Genomic DNA, 6,443 nt, shown 5'->3' with positions numbered 1-6,443 from the left:
AGCGGAGGGCTACAAAGATGATCAGGGGACTGGAGCATCTCTCGTATGAAGAAAGGCTGAGAGAGCTGGGGCTGTTTAGCCTGGAGAAGACTAACAGGGGATCTCATTAATGCTTTTAAGTATCCAAAGGGTGGGTGTCAAGAGGATGGGGCCAGACTCCTTTCAGTGGTGCCCAGAGACAGGACAAGGGGCACAAACTGGAACACAGGAAGTTCCATCTCAATATGAGGAAAAACTTCTTCACTCTGAGGGTGACCGAGCACTGGAACAGGCTGCCCAGAGAGGCTGTGGAGTCTCCTTCTCTGGAGAGACTCAAAACCCACCTGGACACAATTCTGTGCAACCTCCTCTAGGTGATCCTGCTTTAGCAGGGGGGTTGGACTAGATGATCTCCTGAGGTACCTTCCAACCCCCACCATTCTGTGAAAACCCTTTTAACAGGAATCCATAGGTAGTCTGGCCTTAGACAGAGTCATACAGAAAGAAGCTTGTAGCTCTGGTTGATGAGAGTAGTCATCATGACTACATTGGACATGTCTATTCTGCAGCCTCTGTAATTACCAGTCCCTCCCACCCCAGGGAACGGTGAAGGGAGGAGATAGTTACACATGGAGTTTTTATTGTTTCTGGAAAATTAATCTCAACAGTCTTTTCTTAGTTAAGTACCAGTCATCCCAACATCTGCAAGACACTATTAAGTGTGCAGTGACCAAACAGGAAAAAATTATGTTCAGAGTGTGGATTTCTTTCTGCAAAGCTTCTTTTGCTTTACCTCTCCAGATTTCACCAAAAAGGAGCACTTGGAAAAACAGGGCTTGCTTTTGTGAAGCTGCTGAATAATTAACAGCAGGGAAGAGAATGCGAAAACACCTGTCCAGACAGAGAATTCACACCCATGCCACTGTTTTGGCTTCACGTACTGTCTACAGCCAGACACTGATCAGCATCTAGACAAAACCAATTCAGGAGCTCAACTTTGTTCTAGGTTACACAGTATTTACATAATAAAAGGATCAAATCTTTATAAATGAACATAATCAGCATCAGGCTCGGGTATGTAACAGAAGTCAAGTACCTCTTTGCCCTAGAGTTTGAGGTTAAATGGACAACTCAAACATCTACCTGTAAGCCAGCTTTCAGGGACAGCCCTCCAAAGTAACCAATTTGTACTGCAACTGGTTCCTCACGCTCCCTTCCAAATCCCAGTTGACAGAGGCCTCACTACTGCCCCAGTCATGTTTATAAGGTTTCCCTTACCAGCACCTTTGAAGGAAAAGCAGAGTTAGAGAAGCCAGATCCTATATGTGAAACTGTTTTGCCAGATGTGGGCTGGGAGACACCAAGAAAGACTCTTATTCTTGTGCACCCCTATCAGGGATGCCCCACAGGAGGCTTTAAAGCAGGATCTGGCAGCTGGGATGCTCAGAAGACCTTTGCTCCATTTCAAGAAAGCGCAGTGCAAAATCCACCACTTCAGAGAAATCAGCTACCTTTTACGCAGTGACTTGTACTGATCGAGCTCTCCTTTCCTCTCAGCTTAAAGCTCATGGTACGTCCATGCTGCAGAGCCGCAAGGCCACACCTCATTTTAACGCAGACAAGCTCATCTAAAGCTAATGTGGGAGTCAGCCCCAGCTAAGGATTCCTTCTCATGGCATGGGACTTCAGCGGCAACTCTTGACCTGAAGTACCTCCACCCATTTCCATCCTCCATGCTCCTTTCTTAGCTACACCAGAACAACCATTGCAGTCAGAATGAAAACAGAGGTTATCCTAGATCAGTGTAGCATCTTGTACATCCTGATACTCTCCATCTGCAGGAGGGAGCAAACTTTGCAAAGCTCCTTAATGCCCAGAGATGCAGTTTTACCATGGCAAGGAATTTTCTTCTTGTGAACTCAACGTTCAAACAAGCTTCCCGGTGAGGTAAGCATAGGCTGCCTGTTAATACAAACACAAACCTCACATTTAACTTATTAGCTGGGGGAGGAATAGAGATGAGGGTTGGATGAATCTCATGAGTCATCATTTCTGTAGGATAAAAAGCAAGCTTGTCTCAAAAAAAATCAATTCATTTGCCTCTATTGTGTATTGCAGATAGAAGCGCTTAAATAATAAAAAGATTAATAAAAAACACTTCCACCAATTGTTCTAGAAAAAATGAAAAACAGTTTTTGGATTATGAAAGAATATTCTTTAAATACAGCAAAATAAAACATCTCAAATGGCACAATGTTTTGGGAGAGGCAGACAAATGCAGATTAATCACGCTTGAATGTACTTCCCCAAACAATACACTGCTTGGAGCTAAGACTAAGACATAAACATACCGCAAGGCATACATAGAAAATTAGGGTCCATATATTAGTTTAATTCCTTTATCGTTTACTCACTCCTGTATTCTTCCAGTCTCATGCCAACCCTTCCTCCTAATATGTATATTCTCATGCCAACCCTTCCTCCATATGTATATTCTGCACCCGCACCACTGAACTCATCCCCAGCTCAATCCTGTGGGCAAATGAAGGGACGTGCTCTTGAAGTGTGAAGCAGGATGACAGCACAGCACTTAACTACTGGAAGGTTAATGGCATCGCACAGTTCAAGTGCGGCATCATTCTCCAGTGGTGTGCAAATTTCAACTAGCCTTTTTGTATTATTTTTATGCAAGATTTTAGAAGGAGGTGGAAGGAAAGGATCAGGCAGAGAAAGGGTATGCCTGAAAGAAGCCCAGTGAAGTCTAAAGCCAGTTAAACAATGGCAAAAATCTGCCAAAACAGGGATTTCATGGAATACACAGAATCAGCAAGGAAGGAAAGCATGCACTACAGTGTGAGCTGCACAGGCTTTGAAGAGAAGGTCAAGCTATGCAAAAATAAGTAACGTTACAGGTACCCACTGGTTCCAGATCTCACCAGAAACAATCACTAAAAAAATCACTGTGGATGGATGGTGGTGAATGGCAGAGGAATGGCACTGACAGAGCAGTGGGTCAAAAGATTCACGTTCCAGTCCCTTCCCCATCCACCCTCTGTTTGCAAACCTGGGATCTGCCACAGCATGCAAAGCAAATCCCTTTACCTCTCTGAGTGTATCTACACACAGTAAAGATGCGTTATCTTTACTTCTATGGAGACACAGCTCAGAGGCCAGGCCCAGTGACCTCAGGAGTCATGTGCTAACTGCACTAAATGCCTCTGTACTTCCACTTCAACACGTTTGCCGTGTGTGTTTCCGAACACCCCTTTAGCCAGACCTATCTAGTTAGATGGTGACTTCTTCAGGATAGCAATCAACTCACACGGAGCATTCATAAAGTGCAGCAGGATCTGATCTTGTCCTTTGGGTATTGCTGCAATGAAGAGTAGACAGTACACGAAAAGGTAAGCACTACAGAGGGTGATATCTGGACACTTAGTGGTACAACCTCTAGGAAGGTTAAATACTCCGTTGCAACACAAGGAACCTGTGGATACTGCCACACATAGTATTCTGTGATGTTAAACCTTTTTATTTGCACAAAAGGAATATGCAGGGTATTCTGGGGAAGAAAATCCACCAACACCAACATCAAGAATTTTATCCAAAAGCTCTTTTTTTGCTGAAGAATAAGTAGCTTAAATTTGTACTGAGTCTCAAAAGCCTAGTTTATGTAGATTTTTTTCCTGGGGAAATATTAAGAACAGATTGTATTTTTCAAAGACTAAGTGATGGCTTTATACTGATTTCCTAGTGCTAGGAATGCACATGAGAAAAAGAAAAGTCAGTCGACAACCATATCACAGTACTCCTGGCACGGATACTTCCAATACCTCATTTTCTGCATTTCATATTGTTATTGGACTTGGCACCAGCCCTTGTTAATTCTGCAAAAGCCAGAATAACAGACAAGGGGACTTCCCTTACGATGCAAAGCCTCACCTGTTCATCACAGCAGTCTGGAGCACACTGGCTTCCACAAACACAGGAATTCATCTTCCTGGTCAGTCAATCTGTACAGTAATCTCTGAGGCTGAGCAAACTGCTGAATTTGAACTGGGAGAAAACTGTCTTGGCAGAATTCAGGGAGATAAGACAAAATAAATTACTGTGTTTTACCAGTCAATCAGTTTACACATTATATCCACATGCAGATGTCATCAACTGAACTTGTGCTTATGTAATCAGCTAGGTTATTGCATTGCTCCATCTTTAACTGAATAAAACTGTAGCAAATTAATCCTGTTGCTGTGCAGAATTACCTGCTGTGAACAATTACCCGTTCACTCTTTGAACAAGGTCCATAAAAAGCACACAAAAGTTGTTTATCCCATCAAATTGCAATTTGGACCATGCAGCTAGAGCACAACTAACCTGAGGTAGAAAGTTCACAAGCCACTCAGCCCTGCTTCCAAATTAATCCCTTTCATAAGCTTGATATAATGCAAACACGGCTTTTTGGCATGGGCAGGCTTCTTGAAGAGCTGCATCACACTTTCCCAGGTGCTAAGATTTCCTCACCAAAAGGCTCAATGTAGTTTTTTTTCAGAGCTGGAAAAGTGAAAGCAGCCTGGATCACACTCACAATGCTACTCAGTGTACCTAAATGTTCTTAAGTTTTGTAATATGCTAAAATAAAACTACATTTGAATGCAGAGTTGGACTGTTTTGAATTTAATAAGCATAGGACAACACAGAAACATGCCATTATTTTAGTGGTGTTAATTACTCCTTCCAAGACCCACGACAAATAGCTATCTGGTTAAGAACTGTTTGTAAAATTGGAAACTTTTTTCCCCCTGGTGTTACTGTTTTCATGCCTCAAATATCAGAGCTGACAGCACTAACAATTCTGAAAATTCACGGGCAGGAAAGCATAATCCCCACCAAGTGGTATAAAAACCTCGTCTCTTGCTACAAAGCTCAATGTAATCTTAACTAGGGATCACAACAGCTGTCACACTGTAGAAAATATTTGCTCCCATCGAAAGCACTTGGCAAATAGCTAGGAGAGGTAAAGAGGGAAAAGTGCTAAAAAGGAGTGAGGAACTTGCTGCTGCTTGCAAAAGTATAATGGGTTAGAAATAAATGCTAGTTAGAAATAAAGGAACTGGCTTAATGTAACAGATCAGGCCGTCTTTACCATGAAGAGAGCTGCCATTATAATTTTATATCAAATGTAAAAACCAAGTAACGATCCAGTTTTCACGTAGTAAACCAGCTGCTATTCAAGATTATTTCTAATAACCCTGTTGAAGCCACTAAGCATTAAGGCAAACAGAGGACCCTCCTATTAAACACACGGCGCACAGAACTCGATATCCACCCAGCAAGACTCAGGAATGTTGGGTTAAACCTGCAGATGACGAGCTACAGCCCCTCCACATTTAAACACAGCTACCTGCGCGTAACACACAAACAGTTATCAAAACAGTTCAAACACACAAATCATCAGAATCACCTTTGGTTTGGATTTTTTTTTGGTGAGAGCATCCTTTACACTGGGAGAAAAAGAATGATGTATTGAAGACATAACACAAGCTTCTAAAGGAAACCGCTCTATCATAATGCTTCAAACTAAAAATCATCCAACGCTTGTTTATTCTATGGCAATTGTTCTAGGGAAAGGCTAAAACTGCGCTAATGTTTGAGAGCAAAGGAGGTTCTGTCTTCCCTATCAGACACAAAACCACCTAGACGTCAAAGACTCATTCCCTTGAAACGAGCTGTATGAAGCATTCCAGCTGTGCAGCTAAACTTCAGTACTTCCACTTGATCTCCAATGTCAGCAGAGCCATTTTAATGAGTCAAGCAAGAGAAACTCTGCATCTTGAAGATGAAAACCTGCAAAGGTATTAAACGGCTCCTCAGTGGTGCCTGCAGCACGGGCCCACACCCACAGCAGTTTTTGTTCTTTGACGGCTGTTATTCTCATTCATAAATCATCCTTCAATTAAAACCAACTTTGATAACACACCCCCTGTGCCTATGCCCTGGGCCATTTACACTAAAACTATTAAACCATGCTGTGTCATGTGCCAACTATAAGCATCAACAGCTTTTTTCCAGGCCTATGAGTAGTTTGCACTATTGTAAACGCACAGTTGCAACTGAGCACCTACCACTCCTAGAAACACCAGGCACCCATGGGGAAATCATCGTGGCCAGAACGTGCCATCCAAAGCCGGTAGGACAAAGAGGGTTGTGAAACGTGACCACAAACTCAGTCCCAGGCATTCTGCTGGACAGTCACCACTAGTTAACTAGTCCAATTTCCAAACCCTTCTCCCTGGTCATCCTTCACCACAAAGCTTCCCAGTCAGTATCCCTTGGCTCTGCCTCTCAGTTCCAGAATGCGAACCGGGATAAAAGCACCTAAAACCCCCTGCTTTCTACAGAAATCCCCATTCACTTCCCCCATACTTTTTCTTAACATTTTAGGCTCAAACAGCACTCAAATCCCA

This window comes from Grus americana, chromosome 12 (genome assembly GCF_028858705.1).
Source record: "Grus americana isolate bGruAme1 chromosome 12, bGruAme1.mat, whole genome shotgun sequence".
NCBI lineage: Eukaryota > Metazoa > Chordata > Aves > Gruiformes > Gruidae > Grus > Grus americana.
The sequence above is the reverse complement of the archived record's forward strand: the minus strand, read 5'-3'. Positions refer to the sequence as shown.